General features: G+C 44.5%; 1 protein-coding gene across 3 annotated transcripts in view; it reads left to right on the forward strand.

Moving 5' to 3' along the window:
- The first annotated feature begins 4,623 nt into the window (after nucleotides 1-4,623).
- EPN2 (epsin 2) overlaps nucleotides 4,624-20,683 on the forward strand; it is a 305,236-nt gene continuing 289,176 nt past the window's right edge. The window contains exon 1 of one of the 3 annotated variants that reach the window (XM_085628997.1): nucleotides 4,624-4,819. The gene's annotated coding sequence lies outside the window, so the exon portion shown is untranslated. The remainder of the gene's footprint in view (nucleotides 4,820-20,683) is intronic. The other 2 variants (XM_085628999.1, XM_085628998.1) reach the window with 2 other exon arrangements.

The raw sequence follows: 20,683 nt of genomic DNA on the forward strand, positions 1-20,683 counted from the left end.
GCATCACGACCAACTCCGACGACACCCTCACTGCCGCCGAACATCTTCACTTCCAGATACACACCGACCCCAAGACCACACTCAGAGGCACCCTCATCTACAGACCCCCAGGACCCCGCACCCAATTCAGCGAAGACATCGCAGACTTCATCAGCCCACACGCCCTCCCCTCCGCTGACTACATCCTCCTAGGGGACCTCAACTTCCACCTGGAGAACAACAACGACAACAACACCATCACTCTGCTGGACAACCTCACCAACCTCGGACTCAAGCAACTGGTGAACACCCCCACCCACTACGCCGAACACACGCTTGACCCAGTCTTCTCCTCCAGCAAGTACATCTCCTTCAGCCACGCCACCGGACTCCACTGGACAGACCACAGCTGCGTCCACTTCAGCTTCAGAAGAACCACGACTCACCACCACCCGCAACAGGCTCCCCGCAGGAGCTGGAACAAGATCACCACCGACCAGCTCACCACATCACTGAGCCAGAACCCACCCGCCAGCTCAACGGACCCCAATCAAGCAGCCAACAACCTCACACAGTGGATTACCAACTGCGCTGACGACCTCGCACCTCTGAAAAACCATCCCAGCAGGCCTGGCAGCAAGAAAGCCTCCTGGTTCAACGACGACCTCAAGAACTCCAAGAAGAACTGCCGTACCTTCGAGAAAGCCTGGCGAAAAAACCCGACTACAGACAACATGACCGCCCTCAAGCACGGCTCCCACAAACACCACCAGCTGATCCACACCACCAAGAGGACAGCATTCAAGGAACGACTAGACAACAACGCACACAACAGCAAGGAACTCTTCAGCATCGTCAAAGAGCTCTCCAACCCCAGCGCCGGAAACAACGACATCACTCCCTCACAAGACCTCTGCGACTCACTCGTCTCGTTCTTTCACCGAAAGATCGCCGAGATACACAACAGCTTCGGAGCACAGACCACGCACCCAACCACCGAACCGACGCCCCCCACCACCACCCTCCGCGCCTGGACCCCGGTCAGCACCGAAGACACCATCCACACGATGAACACCATCCACTCCGGATCACCAACCGACCCATGCCCCCACCACGTCTTCAACAAGGCCGACTCCGTCATCGCACCCCAACTCCGGGACATCATCAACTGCTCCTTCAACACCGCCACCTTCCCGGAGAGCTGGAAGCATGCCGAACTCAGCGCCCTCCTGAAGAAACCATCAGCAGACCCCTCCGACCTCAAGAACTACCGCCCCATCTCGCTCCTCCCTTTTCCTGCCAAAGTCATCGAGAAGACCGTCAACAGACAGCTTGCCGCCTTCCTCGAGACAAACGGATCCCTCGACCACTCGCAGTCCGGCTTCTGAGCCAACCACAGCACCGAGACCGCCCTCATCGCAGCCACTGACGACATCTGAGCCCTGCTCGACAACGGGGAAACAGCGGCCCTCATCCACCTGGACCTCTCCGCAGCGTTCAATACTGTCTGCCACCGCACCCTAGTGCAGCGCCTCAGCAACATCGGAATCCAAGAGAAGGCACTAGATTGGATCATCTCGTTCCTCGCCGGAAGAACCCAGAGAGTCTGCCTCCCCCCGTTCAGATCCGAGGCCACCGAAGTCATCTGCGGCGTACCACAAGGATCATCACTCAGCCCCACCCTCTTCAACATCTACATGAGCCCCCTTGCAGCCATCGTACACCAACACAACCTCAACATCATCTCCTACGCCGACGACACCCAGCTGATCCTGTCCCTCACCAACGACCCAGCCACCGCCAGAACCAACCTACACGAAGGGATGAAAGACGTAGCCGAGTGGATGATGAACAGCCGCCTGAAACTGAACTCAGACAAGACGGAAGTCCTCATCCTTGGATCATCACCCTCTGCCTGGGACGACTCCTGGTGGCCCCCCGCCCTGGGCAGCGCACCCAAACCTACGGACCACGCACGCAAACTGGGCTTCATCCTGGACTCCTCCCTCTCGATGACCAGACAAGTCAACGCTGTCTCGTCATCATGTTTCAACATCCTACGCATGCTCCGAAAGATCTTCCGATGGATCCCCACCGAAAACAGAAAGACGGTCACCCAGTCTCTCGTCACCAGCCGACTGGACTACGGAAACACCCTCTACACCGGAACCACAGCCAAACTACAGAAAAGACTCCAACGCATCTAGAACGCCTCCGCACGACTCATCCTTGACGTCCCCCGACACAGCCACATCTCCGGACACCTGAGAGACCTTCACTGGTTCCCCGTCAGCAAGAGAATCACCTTCCGACTCCTCACCCACGCACACAAGGCCCTCCACGACCTGGGCCCCAAGTACCTCAACAACAGCCAGACCTTCTACACTCCCACCCGCCAGCTACGATCGACCAACCACGCCCTCGCCGCCGTTCCACGCATCCGAAGAGCCACCATGGGAGGAAGATCCTTCTCCTACCTGGCAGCCAAGACTTGGAACTCCCTCCCCATCCACCTCCGTCTGACCCAAGACCACCTCTCCTTCAGGAAGCAACTCAAGACCTGGCTGTTCGAGCAGTAGCGGACCCCCCCCCCCCCCCCCCCCCCTAGCGCCTTGAGACCCTCCGGGTGAGTAGCGCGCTTTACAAATGTCTTGATTGATTGATTGATTGATCTCTTGAGAAGACATCTAAAGGTGTTCTTTGTAAGGTTCACAGGTCAGAAAAGAGCCGGGCTTAAGTGGAACTAAATGATAACTAACAAATCCATGCCATGCTGCTGTCATAGAGCAACAACAGTTGCCTGGTGAGTCTCCTTTCACCTCATTGTCTCTTTGTACCCTCAAATGCCATTCACTACTACCAATAATAGAAGTGGAAGTTGTCAGAATGGAAATTCTAGAAGGACAAAGATGCCTCCTCATGTAAACTAGAAAAAGCAAAGGTCTAAGAAAAGTATTGGGGCCACTTTTATCGGTGAGAATAGAAGTGTAACATAGGGTGGATAATTCATTATTGTGCTGTTGCTGGAGCCGAGTTTTCTATTGAAAATTTATTGAGATTTAAACTCCAGTTTATGTTATTTGTCATGATTAAAATTACTGATTTATAATCATTAATTACTAACTTTGTTAGAAGTCTTGACTAATCAACATTACTAATGAGAGAAATTACACGTGGGAATGCATATATGTTGCTTTATTAATACGTGAACTAAATTGGTGAGCAAATTAATTAAATGAGTGTCGCCTATATATTCAGTGTGGATAGAGTAATAGAATGAATGTTAGTGTGATGGGCCCTAGCGTATGAAGAGTGTATGTGCGTGCGACTGTGGATTTACTCTGTCCGTGGAAGTAGGGAGAATTGATATGCTCCGATCTGCAGCACTGTCACAAGGATTATCAAGTAGCACAACTCTCACCCTCAGATGTGCAGGACGCATGTCTGGTTGGCGTACGCGTGATGACACAATCAGGGCTTACCCGACTGGTGCTGGTCAACTTTTGGAAACATCAGAGGGGACGGAGGCATGAACTTCTACTCAAAACTGTGGCTTCCATAAGCCTAGCAGGAGTAGATGGAACTAAAGCATTTAAAGATTGTGTAGTTTCTGCTCAGGCTGCCAACCTTGATTGCTGCTCCACTTTTTTCTTTGCTGATTAGTCGAATTTGCAGTGTAGTGGGCAATATCCCTGGATTAAGGGACCTTCTCTGATTACCCTTTTTTTCTCTCACACTTCATCCTCCAAGACAAGATAAAAACACCTTTCTGGATACTCACATGTAACTCTAAACACTTTCACATAGACTCACAACAAATAGAGCACTGTGCCAAATATGCATTCTCCCATAGTATGGTGTGCTCCCTGTCCCAAAATGCATTTGCACACACACAGATATAGACGAATAGATATTGTTATAGTTATATTGTATTTTTTTTAAAGACTGGACTTCCAGTAAAATAGCTGAATTGGAAACGACATATGTCAAATCTTAGAACTTGTGCTTCGTTTTAGGACTTGTGCTTGGCCACCTTTATCCAGGTGAACCTGTCAAGATGTATTGCAGTGTTAAGAGCCGCTTGGGAAAATAAAATTCTGATTCTGCTAAACATAGCTAACGCTCATTAGCAGTTACACGAAGTCCGTGTATTGTGGTAGGACGAATGCTGCTTCTACACTGAGTTTTACAGTTGACTGTTGTTTATCCTTTCTGCATATTTATATAGCGCGCACTCGACCCGCAGGTATTGGAGCGCTTTACATAGCACCGTATTTACATTACACATTCAAGCAAGGGGAAATTAGGTGATTTGCCCAGAATCAAAGGATGTGGACGCGACCTCGAGGCTCGAACCCTGGTTTCCTGCACCAGAGGCGGCAGCGCAGCCAACCGACCACATCCTCTCCAGTTGAGTCGCTCCTTTCTCCGTTTTAGAGTAAGCTCGCCTGTTTATCCTTTCTGCGCGTGCTGCGTCAGTCTTTCCTCTAAGCCCTTCGTGCTGTTGCTCACCCTCTTTCCCAGTGCACTTGGTTGCTTGTGTTAGGTCCCTCGGCTCTAATCCATGAAGCCCCGGTGTAGTCCTTCCTCCCTGTTCATGCGGCCTCTTCTCCGCCATGTTGTGAGTTGCGCATGCGCAGGCCCGTGCCCGTCTCGGAGCCTCGCCGATGTGCCGGAGGCGTTGAGAGCAGGAACGGCAGAGGAGGCAGCGAGCCGCACCCCCGTGCAGGACTACGAGCCTACGCCCCGGCCAACGCCCCGGCCAACGCCCGTCTCGCACCGGAGTCCCGTACTGGGACCAGCTCAGCCGGCATCGGGCGGACTGCAAGCAAAGCATCGGGTGAGTGCAGCCCATGGGGAACAGTGTCTTAGGAGCACAGGGAGGCTCTCCTGTTGAGGGGGCTGGGGTGGAGCAGAGTGCGCAAACACGGGACCGTTCTGGGTTTTCGGGGAGGCTCAACTGATTTGATGTGTTGTTTTGCTGGTGGAGTATGTGTCGAGGGGTTCAAAAGGCACCTGGAGTGTATGTTTGGGTGTTTTATTTCAGTGGTGGTGGGCGCGCGCATGTGGTAGTCGAATATTTGAAGGTGGGGGTGGTAGTACTGAGGCTGGTGGTTGTGCATTGGGGAGGGATTGTTTCTTGTTCGTTCGTGTGATTTTGGCTGGCAATTGGTTGTTGGTGCATCATGGTACTTTGAAGTAAAATGCTTACTTTTTAATATTGCTAGTTAGTATTGGAGCCCTGTTGCCTGTTTGGCAGTACTTTCTATTTTGGCAGCGAAGAAAATCCAAGCACATAATGTTAAATTTGCCCAGAATCAAAGTGTTATCAGTGCAACAAGTGTGTTTATGGCAAGAGATGTAGATTGATGATGGTTTACGGGTAACAGATGAGTTGAGGATGCATATGTGGCAGTTTGATAACTTGTATTATAAATGTGTGGTGTATACGACGAGGTCGTATTTGTGCTTTTCGGGAGTTTTATGCACAGGTGGTTGTTTGGGCGGGTTTGTCGTGATGGGACCGATGGTTATTCATGTAGCTAAAGGGACTTGAGAGTGTACATCCTGTGGAAAATAGAGTTTGCAAGAGGTTTCGCGTGTGTGGTGGTATGTCTAAAAGACGAAACTGGCTGTTTTAATGCGTCCTGCGTGACAGTGAGCAATCGAGGTATTGAAAAAATCTGGGATGTTGAGGAAATGTGCTTGCGGTTAGATACCACACTGTTTTATCTGTGGTGACTGAACGGTCAAACAAAAATACCAGCCGGGACTGTACTCGGATAATTATTGGACGATATTCTGTTGTATACTTTGGTTGTTCACAACTTGCAACATAATATCACATTCGAGTAATACGATTCCGCCTCATCTGAAATGTAAACAAATGTAACACGTGGCAGTCTGTCTCACTAGTTTATGGCCACAAACGTTGCAGTGGGTGCGGTGCGCCTAAGGCATCCCAGAGCGCGAGTCTCGCACACACCAAACCTCTTCCGGAAATGCATGGCATTGTGAAATTTTTGCGTGACACACCGAGCTGATGCTTCCGTCTAGGCTGATATAGGTGTCTGACATTCCCTTGCCAAAAGCATGCATACCTAGCGTAGTTCGTTTCGGTATTTTGAGGACAAAAGGTTGGCATGTTAAACCATTTACCTGCACGCCCAGATGGCCTTCAGAGGCCTCCCTGGTGAAGGGAAATGGACCGTTATGTGAACAATGCTTTCGGTTACGGCTGTGTGAGCAGAAATGTAGACAGTACAGATATGTCTTAGCAACAATTCGGCATACAAAATAAAGCACTTAACGTTGCATTAATCCTATACGTCGTCGTTTGGGGGAAAGCGGATTTTGTGTTGCTCTGCCCCCCAACACTTAACATTAGTTTTTTTTAAATTCCAAGTTAGCCCAATATCATACCGTTGTTAGTTGCTTTGCGCTCTAGATTCATACTGTCCTGTTTAATGTACTGTAGATGTCAGGTTTTTACTTCGTTTTGCTTCTTTTAAGAAGATTGTAGAGTTTTGCCCAAAGGAAAATCGTTTGGTTTCGAACAGCTTCCCACGCTCATTAACGTTTTTTTCTCAACCATGCCACTATTTTACTATTTTGGGAAAAAAGAGTTTCGGTCAAAGAGTAACTTTATTGGTTTGTTTACACGCCCTGGACTAGTCATGTGAATTTTAGATTGCTGATATTAGTGCCAGGAGGGAACTGGAAATCAGATGGATTGTGTTGCAAAGAGGAGACGTGTCCAAACTTCGGTGGTTGCAATCATATATTGCCTGGGCAGCGCATTTGCTGCTCTCTGAGGCATGCTGTATTCAGGTAGGGACTTGAAGCTCCGCCCATGTTTTCAATTGGCTCCTGTTACTGTCCTTTATAAACATCGTTGCTTTTGATTCATGAATAGGCTTTGTAGTCCCTCCTTAGTACTGGCTTGTCTGCATTTGTAACCTCCCATGAGGACTGGACCTTTTTATGTGCGTTGTTACAGTCTGTGAGCACTATCTTCTTTAATGATTTTCCCCTATTCCACCCACAGCGTCCTTTCCTACAAAGCAGCACGCCGCCTGCTTTTATATTTTATTACTGATGGTGGCTGGTCCGCTTTTAAGTATAGCGACCGCTTCTTTATTTATTTATTTTATTTGCCAGGGCTGTCCGCTTTAACTATAGCGGCCGCGTTTAGGAACCTTTGTTTTGTTTTTGGTGAAATCGCCCTATACTGTGCTCACTGTAAGCTGAATACAGGCAAGCAGCGTGTAAAGAAAGTGGCGCGGTCACCATTATAGTGGCCTCGCTTTTGTGATAGTTTGAGCTATTACCAATATAAATGACAATGCCTTTTATTTATGTGTTAGTTTTCAAACCACATAAATAAAATGCATCATCATTTACAATGGCAATAGCTTAAACTCTTGTAAATGCGAGACCTAATGCATTGCAAATGCTTGTTTAATTATACATCCTATTACCGTTACTTTGATTTTAAAATAATTGACTTAGAAATATACAATGTATGTATCTGACATGGAGTTTGCTATGCTTTGATTAGTACAGCGTTAATTTAGCCTTGCCAGTTTGGTTTGGAGATGTAGCACACTCAGGGGAGCCTTGACTGCCAGATCACTATATCAAGCAATAGGGTGGGTGTGGCCACAACCACATTGACATACTCTAGCTTGCATGGTGCTTCCTATCCTAGGCGTGTCTGCATATTCAAACATTCTAGACTTCACGCTCTAACATACTGTGAACCAAAACCTTGGTTGTTCAATGTGTGGGTTGTAAGTTGGTATCGTTATGTTGCGGTCATGAGATGCAACGTGTATCTGACACGGTTTGATTTATTAAAAAAAATATGTTGGAATTGTAGATTGTTGCCCGGTGTCTAATACCTAGTGGTTCTTGTTGCTTTAGTGGTTTCTGAGTTGATTTAATTTGGAGTAGACTCTGTTTATGATATGGCCTTTAGTTTATGGTGTTGGCTGTCATGTGACATTTAATCTAACAGCAGGCATGGGTTGTGGGTTTTGGTTTATTCTGAGAACTTTCAGTGTTTGTGGCTTGAACTGTGATCTCAAAATAACGTGTCTGGCCTGAGTTATAATTTTGTAGCCTTTGCCTAAAGTACATACAAGGGGTTAGTTTGGGGACAAAACATGTAATCACTAAGTTGAAGAATCACTGCTGACGTTTGTTAGACCTCAATGTCATTGGGTTGAAACCTAGCAGCCCCATGGTGCGCCTTTCCTAATTTGGTTACAAACTGTACCATTGAGCTGGTCATGCATGTATGGTCTAGTGAAGCTACAAATTTCAGGTACATGTGCAATCTATAAATGTTGTTTTGAATGTTACTGCTGCTGGTACATAGACAGTGGTTTACGTTAGTTTAGGGAAGATAGAAAATCGATGCTAGGCTTGGTAAGTTTTTCGTTTCATGCTGGCAGCATGTGGTTGTGAATCTTATACAGTTTGATTTAGGAATTTGGAATGTTGACTTCATAATTTTGTTTGGTTCTTGGTGCACGTAACTTGATATGCTACCTGGGCATTGATTTTTGTTTTTGGTTTGCAGTATTATGGTGACTGGTGAGGTTTGCTTTAGGAAAAATGAATAGGTTGGGGATTTCTGTTGGACTGGGAGCAGAAAACACGTGACGTGAAGTGTGACACTTTTTCACTGGGTGTGATGTACAGTCTGGTGTGTGTGTGGGATTCATGGAAGGATGCAAATTATCAGATGAATTTTGTTTGAGCATGTGTATTCAGGATATTGTTTTTAGCAGTGCGTTTGTATTTTTGTTACAATTATTGTATGGTATCTTAACAATTGCATTCTATGTTTTTGAAGTATTGCGCTTTAATACAATAATTATTAGAAGTGATGCATTGATTTCCTTATCTTGTTGGTTTTCAGTAGATATATGTTTTACTGGCAGGTTGACCAGATTTTCATGCTTGCAGGTGTGACTAATGTTTGTTTACACAGCAGTATTTTTTATGAACTTTTTATCTTTACTACTTCTGAGCAATACAATAAAGAAGCGCAATCATTGTACATGTACGAGTTGCTTGTCTAAACATTACATAAAGATAACATTGGCGGAATGAGCAGGATGACGTGATGTCTTAGGGTGTGGTGGTTTCTGCTGTTGCTTAACTAAAATAACGAGTTAATGAAAGAGATGAGATGATAATATGGCTCATTAAGGAGGTAAAAAGATGGAGAATATAATAAAGATGGAAAGCACAAGTTTTGTTTGGGGATATGGTTAGGAGAAGACCACTAGGTTTAGGAATACGTTGGGTGTGGGAAGTTGTGTGGTTGTATGCGGTACGGTGGAATGATCATTAGAAAGAAAATGTGCAAATGATGATGAACAGGCGGAGATGCTCAGCAAGAGCAGCTACTTGTCAACATCGCAGTGCGTTGTCCTAACTGTCCAGCCTAAAACGTTTGCCTTCCATTTAAGTCTCTAAAATCCTAACTCTCACTGTAATGGATCAAAGTGTTAACAAAAGGCCCAGGTTGTCAGTATTCTCCATTATTTACTTATGGAACATGGACAGCTCATTCAAAGTCATGCAATGCTCTGCAGCCAACTCTTTCATTGTGCACCAAACTTACAGTTGAACCTTTGAAAATCATGAAACAAGCAACAATTCATCTTGTTACTTACAAGAACCCACCAGAAATCTATTTTAGGCCAAACTGTGTAAGTACATTACAGGTTTAAATCTTGTTTGATGAGCTACCTATAATTTGGACTTGCTTGTCCCCCAGCGTCATGGTTGTCATTGCTCTCTCACCCCAAATCGGACAGTTAAACATGGCGTAGCACTTGAATGAATCAGACTGTCCTGCAACCACATGTAAAGCTAGCATGGACTCCACTCATAACTACATTAAGCAGTTCTCCTACAGATGAACAGTGACCTTCTATTTTTGGACTCGAGTGCTATCTGATTCAAGTACATTCTTTAAAGGGTCATTGCAATTACCTTGGGATTTGACTGAAGCAGACAAAACCAAGAAACCTGTGCTATAGAAGGGCATTTGTCTTTATTCAAGTGCATTGGTTGTACACCCTTAATAGAGTAGAATCATTGTCTCACCTACCGCTTGATATGGTCAGGTGCACATTGTGTTTGTCAATTATTTTGGTCATGCCCTTTTTTTGAGCGGTAATAAATTCCCCAGAATAATTCTTACAAGACCAGTCCAGTGGCCCTAAATCATACTCTGTTAGTTGCTAAATTAAACAAGAGCTGTTAATGGGAAATGATCTTACTTCTGATTCAGAGAGAACAACACTCCAAAGGTGTTTGAAAAGGAACTGAATTCACTAAACTCTTGAAAAGGGAACCCTCCCTGCACCCATGTCAATTTGGAATTTTGGAGTGCTTTGAATTGTGGACTGGAACTGGTGCCTGCCTGAGAGATATGTGCTTCCATTTGTCCCCACCTCTGTGGCCCTCCTACCGTCGTCCTCTCTCGTTTCTAAATCTGTGTGGGCTAAGGCAGAGATTTAAAGTCTGCTAGCAAGGAAGCTCACCCTGCACTTTGCATTTTTTGAAGGTTTTGCCTTTGCAAGATCTGTTGGCTTTGTCAGAGTTTTTTCGACATGTTGCACATCAGTGCGGACTGCTGTGCAATATTTCTTAAAGTAAAGGGGAAAAAAGCGATACGACCCGGCCAGCATTGACTGCATCATATTGCATTTTTTTTCTTAAAGCTATGTTGCGCAGCAGCTTGTGCTGCTATGTGATATGTCTAAAAAAGATTAAAGCCAGAAAGCACTCACATCTGCGCAAACTATTAGGCTTTGTTTAATGTTTTTTGTGGTGGACAGGAGGAAGGTGCAGGGGGAACCATGAGGTGGGGGCAGCAACACAACAGACATTAGGGGGCAAGCAATATGAGAGAGGAGGAAGGGAGCAGCAACAACGGTGAGGGTGCGGTTGTGGGGGCAAGAGCATGGACGGTGGGTAGGAGGGACTGGAGACATGTGCACTCATATACAGTGCATTTAAGAAATAGTCCTATCATATAGGATCATTGCTCCTCTAGGGGACAACTGTTTTCATTATTTACCTGTCTCTAGTAGCTGGTGGTTGGGTTCACACTTTGTCAAGTGTGATCCGGAGATGACATGTACAAATTGATGTTTATTTTAGAGAGAGGTCCGATTCTTTTATTATGGAATCCTTTAAAGTTTCCGGTTTCGGTATTGGGTCCTTTTTTTCTAGCTCATCTGTAGATGGGTCTCTATTTATCAAAGTAAGGTCACGTACTAACCTTGGTTTTTGCTAGGTTATCAAGGTTTCTTTTCCCTACTTAATATATTATTCAACCTTGTACTACCATTGCTGAATGGCGGTGTCTCAGACAACATGTGTTGTTATTATTCTGGCAGGTTGGATGATTGTTGCTTTCCTAAGTGGAATCCCTGCACCCATGTCAATTTGGATCCCACTATAGTTCCATACAGTTATGTCACTAATGTCTACAGATTATTTGGCACATATATATATTTTGGATATCCTAGAGGCACTTGTATCATCTCTAGTTCTTTTACCTATGGAAAGACTGCCTCTGTGCCAATAGTTTCTATTGTTGTCTTTGACTTCTCTTTGATAAGAACATTTGTTACGTTTTCTCAACAGGAGATTGATTTTTTCTATGTGTAATTTGCAGGGCAGTCCTGGCTAGGGAGGGACATTATAACAGTCAACCGGGAACTTACACGATTCATCGAAGAGAACGCCATTCTCGACCCGTCCCAATCTGGATTCTGAAGCAAGCACAGCACTGAGACCACCCTACTTGCCGCCACAGACATCCGCACCCTCCTGGACCAAGGCCACTCGGCAGCCCTCATCCTATTCGACCTATCAGCGGCTTTCAACACTATCTTCCACCGCACACTAGTCACCAGACTACACGACACTGGCATATAAGGAACAGCCCTGGACTGGATCCGATCATTCTTCACCGGAAGAAGCCAAAGGATCAGACTACCGCCCTTCCTCTCCGATCCCACCAAAATCACCTGTGGACTCCCACAGGGGTCCCCACTGAGCCCGACCCTCTTCAACATCTACATGGCCCCCTCGCAGCCATCATCCGACAACACGGCCTCAACATCGTATCCTACGTGGATGACACCCAGCTCATCCTCTCCCTCACCAAAGACCACACCACTGCCAAACTCAACTTCCAAAAAGGAATGCAAGACGTCACAGTCTGGATGACCAATAGCTGCCTGAAGCTCAACGCCGAGAAGACCGAAGTCCTCGTCCTTGGAACCACCCCTTCAGCATGAGACAACACCTGGTGGCCGAACTCCCGAAACCCCTACCCCCTCAGACCACGCCAAATACCTCTGCATCGTACTCGACTCACCCCTCACCATGAACCAACAGGTCAACGCCGTCACCTCCAGCTGCTTCAACACCCTCCGCATCCTCTGCAAGACCTTCAAATGGATCCCCCCCTGAGTCAAGAAAGACAGTCACCCATGCACTCCTCACCAGCAGACTGGACTATGGAAACGCACTCTACTCCGGCATCAACAAGTCTCTAATCCGCAAACTCCAGACTATACAGAACGTCGCTGCCAGACTCATCCTTGGCATCCCACGGCACAAACACATCAACAAACACCTACAAAGGCTCCACTGGCTCCCTGTGGAGAAGAGTCAACTTCAGAATCCTCACTCGCGCCTACAAATGCCTACACAACAACGGACCCAAATACCTCAACGACAGAATCAACTTCCACGTACCCAAAAGAAACCTCCGATCTTCCAAACTCGCACTGGCCGAAATCCCGAGCATCCACAGAGCCAGAGGAGGCGGAAGATCCTTCTCTCACATTGCAGCCAAGACCTGTAACGAGCTACCGGCAGACATCCGACGCGCCCCTTCCCTGAACACCTTCAGGAAGACCCTCAAGACCTGGCTCTTCGGCTAAACAGATCAGCGGACCCCCCTCCCCTCAGCGCCTTGAGACCCTCACGGGTGCGTAGCACGCTTACAATTCCCCTGATTGATTGATAAAGGCATTGCTCAGTGGCATGGCCTGATGCTCTGTGTTCCATATCTTCGCACAAGTGGTTCGGGCCTGAAAATAAGACCAAATGGGTGCATTTTCAGAGGGTCATTTGTCGACGTTATCTTATTGTCGAGGTAATGTTATCCACATGCTTTTAAAATTTTTGTTACTGTGGTTCTGTCCACAGTTATTGTGAGGTGAGAATGCTTAGTTCGGATCCTGTTATGGGTGCGAATAGTTTTATACTCGTATTTTTGGTTGACTTCTGACACAGATTTGTCATACACACGTGTATTTTTTTCCCATGTTTAAAAGTCTTGCAACTTTACTTTCTGGTTGTTCCTTCCGCTGATTTTTATGTGGTAAAGTATATTATTTCTCACCTAAATTATTATGAATTTCCAGTCTTTTTCTCTTGTTCTGGACCGAGTTTGTTATAGTAAGAGACTTTTCATGGTCTAAGTTTGTAGACCATCCTCCGGGTGAGAATATGACTTTGGCATTTGATTCTAAAGTAAGGATTCCTTAAAGACCGTCCCGCTATTCTCGCTCTGCTGACTGAGTTTTCTTTTGTCTCCAAGATTTCATGTTGGTCATTTACATACTGGGGAAAAAAAAAAGATTTCAGTGATTGACACAAGTGTGTCTTTTATTTTAGAACATTGTTTCAATAAGGCAGTTTGTGGTTGTGGCTCCATGTTTTCAGCATGGAAAATAGTCATGGAAGAAACTGATGTCAGTGAGGGAGTTATATGGACTCTGTTAATGCCACATCGGAGAACGATGTCGATATGGAGTCGCCCAAGGCCCTCTAGTGGTGTGCTATGGGAAAAAACTTCCAGATTCAATCTCCCACCTGGGGAGGATTCTAAAGTAAGGAGTCTGCGGATAGATTCTGTTTCTATCAGAAAATATGGTACCGGAGGTAAGTAACTTGTTCATTACAAATATTCCTTCCTAGAAGTATGTGGCTCACAGTAACCTTCACAATGTTTTAGAATGTTTTTGTAATTGACAGGTGATTGGAGGTATGTAATAACATGCCACCCTGGCATCATGGTGTTTAGCTACCCTGAATGTTTCTCTCCAGCCTCATTCTGGAATTCCTGTATCTCCCTGCAGGCTCAAATGTTATAGATTAAGCTATCCTCCAGAACCCTACATTTTTGGCAGTCTTGAAAGGACCAATCCCATTGTATGTAGTGTGCTTCTATAGTAAGATGTCTAATAGAGTATTTTGATCTGCATGATCCTAAGTAGCACGTTTAAAGTACTACCTATGATCTGCCTGCCTGCAGCAGCGATTTTAAATGATGTCTCTGACTTGTAAGCAAATTGATCACATTCAGCGCTTAATTGGTAAAATTAGTAAGTGGCAGGTGCCATCTAATGTTGGGGTGCCGAATACCAAGCTGCACAGTCTTGATTCCACCTCATTGCACACTCCCTACCTCCGTATCTCACTCGAACAGGTTATTTTTCATCCCTGCCTTTTCCATTTGTCACTGTTTTTCTCTTCCTCCTCCTTATTCCCTTTTTGTGTTTTTCTCATTCGTTCTCTTGGGTCAAAGTCTTTTGAGGGAACCTAACTGTAGGTCCTCAAAAATGTGTTCCTATGGTCCCCGCCTGCAACCACCAGCTCAGATACAGCATAGAAAGAGCAAAATAAAATATGTGAGTGATATCATTTTATGAGGAGAAATGTTGAAGCTAGTGTAAACACGTACAGTCCTGCTGAAGAAGACTATAAAATGACTCAGAACAAGGATGATTGCTGGATAATGCAGGTGACTATTGGTATCTCTGTCATGTGAATGCAGACCTGGAGGAATTCTTTAGTTTGATTTTGAAATCGAGGGAGCTCAGTCCGATAGTCGCTTTGATGCCTGAGCACTCAAAATGATGTCCCTGCTTTAAATACCTACGTAACTCCGCTGAATGAATATGTCATTATTGCATGAAAGAAAAAAACACACTAAAGTTGTAGTTTGAACAACAGTGGAGGAGGAGGTTTATTAATGCAAGAGGCCAGAAGTGTTCATTCCTCAATTAATTGTAAAGAAACAATTGGTAGTACTAATGGTGCTTCTGAAATGTGCATGCATGACTCTTATCCCTATGCCTCTGAGGAGGGGGTTATGGATCCACCTTATATTGGAGATCTTCATCTGTATTCTACAACCCATTAAATAACAGATGTGAGTTGGGTCCCAGTGATATCCATGATTTGCTCATACTTGCTTTCACCCTGGCCTTGGTACCACACACCGGGTTTTAAAAAAAATTATATTTCTTTGCAAGTAAATCTTCATTGGACAGTAACCAATGTGTGTTCTTTATGGTCTTCTGAACAGCTGTCAAGTCAGTGTTCATATGAAACACATTGCAACTGTGTGGTTTCCCACTGCAGCTTTTTAAAAATCTGCACTTCAAAGCCTGGGCGAAAGTTGAAATCACACCTTACAGATTTGATTGTACTAGGTCTAAAAAGGGGACTGGTTAGCACTCCATTTGCATTATTTTTATTGGCTTTTCCTGATCTTTCTCTGGGTGGGTGCTGTCGGCCTAAAGCTTGTGTTATATTTGTATGTGTTTCAATTGTATGCTAATGACCAAGTAGCGCTAAACTAGACACCAATAGGACTGTAGCGCTGCTTAACTGATTTGAATAGATACTGTGTAAACAATAAGCGCTCAACTAAGTCAAGCAAAGCTAGATGATCATCTTGGATAGGGAATGTTACCAGTTCTTCTGAGAGTAAATTTCAAGTATGATTTGAATTGGACAAACCACTGGGATATTGTTGGAACAAATGCTTGTTGGGCAACAAATGGTCTAATTCGATTAAACTCCCAGTTTTTACGACTTTCGGTTGTGCCTCTGCTGAAGATACAAATACCTTACCCTTTATGGGGCAGCAGCATTGATTTTAGGTTTATCCCTTGGTTTAAGAGGTTTGAAAGTAAGAATTAAAAATAGAAAATGTGTTTTTGTTGCCCTGCTCATATACATTGAGCAGTATGAATACAATCTGGCTTGTGCGCTGTGGAAATTGAAGCTCAAGTTCTTGGTTTAAAATTTTCGATTAGACTTTGGGAAAAAAAACATGTTTTTATTTTGCTTTGAAGACATTTTTTAATAGGCATTGGCAAAGCTAATAAGTCCTGCCTGTAATAACCGGCTGCAGAGATATTGGCATTGCCATTGTTATTTTGCTGCGCTATACATTTTTTAAAGACTGCATTTTACAGTTCCTGACTGTTCAATATGACACTTTTAGAAACAATATGTCAGTCATATTATAATGGTATAGAGTGATAAGAGGACAAAACATATAAACCTTTCTTGGATTAGTTTTTGTTATACTTTCCAAAACACACATTCAAAGATAAACTTCTGTGAGTGCTAATATACTTAAAAAAACACCAATGAAAATATATGCTATTTGAGTAGTTTGCTCTTTCTGCTTAGCAGGATATTGCAAGAGTAGGCTCTTTAATTTTAAGGAAAGCTTTTTATCTTGGTATTGTCCATTAAGCGTGACTCCTTCCCGGTATCCAATATTTGTATTTATGTTCCCACTTGACTGGAATAATTGATTTGTATAAGTCACACCAAACTATATTACTTAAGTTGCGTGAGAAAAGTGTATGAGTGAAGATTAACTGGAAATGTGCCCTCTAGAATACTGCACTTTTCTGAAGCTTTCCCTGCTAAGATGCATCAGACCAAGTAAAATGGTACTTTCACCTCTATATCCATACGGCCTTTTGCCTTGTTGCAGGAACAGTGGCGCACAAATTAGAAAAGTGTTTTTGGAAAAATGGACCTGAGCAGGTAAAAGACAACCCAGAAAGTAATTTTTTTCCAGCACCGTGCCATGATTTGCCCAAAGGGCCAGTGTGATTGTCTGTAATCCTTTTATTCAAAAGACCATACAGGCTAGTTTCCGTTGTAGCAAAGTTGAGTTCATGTATATATTTAAGAGGGCATTGTGGTAATATATGCTTTTGCGTATTTAAGTTAACTGGATAGACTGATTCAGACCCAAATTCTTTTCAGTAGATCTGTTACTTATAGAAATTTGGCTCCTTTTTGCCACCTTCCAACAGTATTCCTGCACTTAAAATAATTTGCTTGTACCCTCCGACCCCCCCCCACCCCCAGAAGATTTTCTCTCAATTGTTATCTAAAATGTTGTGGACTAAAAATAACCTTGTACAGGCTTTTCAACAAATTACAATACATATTTGCTATGTATAACGCTTCAAATGAACTAGGGCTAGGCATTTCAAGTGAGAACGGGAGGTGAGATTGAAAACCCCAAAGTCTACTTTTTATTCAATAGGTCCAATTTACAAAATAAAAATATCCCAAAAATTTGGGAGGGTGAGGTATGTATTGTCCAATAACATTTTGGAAAAATTGATGAACACAATTGGTTTCTCATTTCTGGCATTAATCTACTAAACATTTCGTTGATGTTCAGTTTTTCTTTAACATCATATTTTACCAAGTGCCTGACAATTAGTTGGTGGAAATCTCATTTCCGGTTTCCAAAAGCTCTTGCCTTCTGGACATCATCTTCCCTACTATTAGGGTTGTGCCCCCAGTTTGAAGACAACTGTGATAACCTATTAATGTGCCAAAGTCTGACAGTTCTTTGTATCCACATGGAAAGGCTGAGTTGAAGTGTTTCAAGTCATCTTGTTTCTTGTCCGTGGTTGGTATGCTTTTTCCAGGTTGCTTGAAAATAATGAAAACAAGCCCTTTTTAGGTCTCGCATGACCCAGCGCATGCGCTGGTCTGGCGAGACTTTTTGAGAGGGCTCCAAAAAGTGCTACAAGGCCAGCCTAGAGCTACAGTGCATGTGCTCGGGCGCGCGCGCCGCGCTTTACCGCAATTACTTTCACTTTCGCGGCCGCACGGCCGCTTTGCATAGCCAATAGGTCTCGCTTTTGGGACCTTATAAGTATTTAGTTATGCAACTGTTGCATGGCTAAACACTTATAAGGTCCCAAAGGCGAGACCTATTGGATATGCCAATGCTTGTTTTATTTTCAGGTGGGTAGATATGAACAGTATGTGCTTCTTACTATTCACCTGACTACGGGTCATGTTTAGATAGTGAAGTTAAAGGTTGTCAACTAAACTCAATAATTTGTCCCTGCTAAGATAGCAGAGAAATATCAGTGTTGGTGGTTGCCTGTTGATGTAAGTTTTCCCAGCGACAAGCTAGTGACCTCAGATTCTTCTAATTTAGGCCAGTGAACATCTACCATATAAAGATCCTACTAAGCAGGAAAAATGGGCTTACAAAATGGATAAGCCGGTTAACTATTTTCTTTCTTTCTAGACGTCTGTTAACACCCCCTGAGGACTTTAAAGAAAGAAAAAAAAAGGAAGGGATTCCCATAAAATCGGTAATTGATGGGTTGTGGATTTTACTATTGACCTTGCCCATGGTAGATTGTCATATGTTACCTTTAAAGACAACTACACAAACTGAATCGAGCAATAAGGTCCCAAGTGTCTTCCAAATCTGAGATCAACCAATCCTGAAAGGTTAAGTAGCCCAGAGAGTTATAGACTTGAATTAGTTAGGGAAGTTGATGCTTTTAATTAGAACCTAAAAAAAAAAGGACATCTTCTCAAGTCATTCACACCAGCGGATAAAATCTGAACTTTCTTGTAAAGATTAACATTATCTTTGTTCACCAAGTTTGATAGGTTTGTTGAAGAAACTAGGAGCTCATGGATGCCTAGTTGGTTTCTACTCTAGAAGTGAGTGCATTCTTTGTTTTCTAGTTCCAGCTCTACATAAAAAATGTGAGTTAAACTTTCATGCAACAGTGTTGTTGCATTTAAGGCTAAATATATTTTAGCAGTCCATTTGCATGGTATTTTTAACTTTTCCTTATCAATTTGTCTTTGCTCCCTTAGACAGATGATTGAGTCAGAGACATGGGCAAATTCTTTATCACGTGGTTTAATTCTGTAGTGTTCATTTTAATTGCAAATGTGTTGTCTGTAGTGGCCGGTGCGCTGTTGGATCATGCTTACTCTACCACACGCCACTCCACTCTGACACTCCACTCTACGACATACCACTACACTCTACTCAAAGACATGCCCTTCCACTCTATGCCCTGTCACTCATCACATGCCACTCAACAACACACCACTACACTCTGCTGTACGACATGCCAATCCACTCCACTCTGTGACACCCCACTCTACTCTGCTACATATCACAATTCTAGCAAATGCCCATGTGCTCTATGGCACGCCCCTGTGCACCTTTCCAACCTATCAAATTTGTGCTGTCAAGATTTCACTTGATTTCATTACTGGTTCAAACCTGAAATGATAATGCCATGAGAGTGCATATTTCCGTCTCTCTTGTGCACTTCTCCACCCTTTGTGTTCTTCCTTATTTTCTTGCCCACTCTCGATTGTGCTTGAGTCGTCCAACCCCTCCCTCCCCCACACAGTTGTCCTTGTGCTTCTTCATTTGCTTCTCCAGTCCTCCTGCCTACTCTCCGTTGTTCGTGTGCTTGCCTCCGCCATTCTCGCCAACCCCTCATTGTCCATGTGCTAGCCCAAGCCATTCCCACTCACCCTTCATTGTCGGTCTGATTTCCCCAGTTCCTATTGCTCACCCTCTGTTCTCTATGTACTTTTCCCAGCTCCTCCTGCCCACCCTTATTTGTCCATGATCCTGAACCAACCCCTGCAGCCCACTCTTTGGTGTCCTTGTATTTTCCCCAGTCATTCTAACCCACGCTTTGTTTGTGTGCTAACCACAGCCCATTCTATCCACCCTCTGGTGTCCTCATGCTTGTCCCAGGCCCCCTCTCCATTGCCTGTGTGTTTGCCCCAGCCACTCCTGCCCACATTCTGTTGCCAGTGTGCTTTTGCGGTATATACTTTTTTTCAGTACCTGATCCAAACCTGTAAATTAAAACACATAAATTGTGCTTACGCCTAAAAAAGGACATATCTGCTGTGTCATAGCCCCCCCCGCCCCCTTTTCTTTATAGGCCTCAGCTAGACGGCGCATGCACATTCTCTTCGAGACTATTGTTTGTTAATAGCTAGCATAGAGCCCAACCATTACCTAACATTGGTTGGCGTAATTTTCACTGTAATTTCTTTGCTTCTTACTAGTTAGCTGCTGATGGCATCCTTTCTCCTCGTGTGTTCATCCATGTACCTGAGTATGGATGCATTACTTGTGTCCCTCCACTGCAATTTGTTTTTTAGGCCCTACTTTTTTCTTGATGTGGAAGCACTCTACCACAGTGCCTCTTGTTCAGCAGGCTCTGCTGTGTACTTCCTTAACTCCTTATTCCTACCTCTCGCCCTCCTTCCATTGCCTCTGGTGTTGCCACCTCCCTCGCACCCACCCTCTTTCCGTTTGGTTGTCCATGGTGTTGCCCTCGATTTCCCAACCGTCGTCCTTCCATTGGCTGTTACGTTACCACTTTCTACGCACCCAGCCACATTCCCTTTCTTTGTCCGTGGTGTTGGCCTCTCCTACATGCCTTCCCTTCCATTGTCGTGGTGTCACCGGCACATCTCTAGCCATGAACTTTTTTTGAGATTTCTCAAAGGAAAGTAATTTGTACAG

The sequence above is a fragment of the Triturus cristatus genome, chromosome 10, assembly GCF_964204655.1.
Source record: "Triturus cristatus chromosome 10, aTriCri1.1, whole genome shotgun sequence".
Taxonomy (NCBI): Eukaryota; Metazoa; Chordata; class Amphibia; order Caudata; family Salamandridae; genus Triturus; species Triturus cristatus.